Below are 330 nucleotides of genomic sequence, written 5' to 3'. Positions count from 1 at the left end.
TGCACGTCCCCGCAGGGGCTGCGGGAGGGGCCCTGGCGCAGAGTGCGACCCCCTGGCCAAGGCCAGCCAGAAGAGCGTTTGCTCCCGCCGTCGTGGGGGAGAGTCCCTGAGGCCTCTGGGCTGTGCTGTCTGGCTAGGGCTTGGGGGTCACTTAGGGAGAGAGCGGGTCTGGGGAGGTGCGCCCCGCTGCGGGAAGGCATCTGCCTGCCGAAGCTCTCTGGCCACAGCCCTCTTGGCAGAGCGGCGCGCTGATGACGGTGGGGACGCCCGTGCTGGAGGTGGCTCCAGACAGGCAGGGACCTTGGCTGAGGGGCATTCTGGGCAGTGAGT

Source organism: Tupaia chinensis, unplaced genomic scaffold (assembly GCF_000334495.1).
Source record: "Tupaia chinensis unplaced genomic scaffold, TupChi_1.0 Scaffold142808_1, whole genome shotgun sequence".
Classification (NCBI taxonomy): Eukaryota; Metazoa; Chordata; class Mammalia; order Scandentia; family Tupaiidae; genus Tupaia; species Tupaia belangeri.
Note: the sequence above shows the minus strand (reverse complement) of the source record.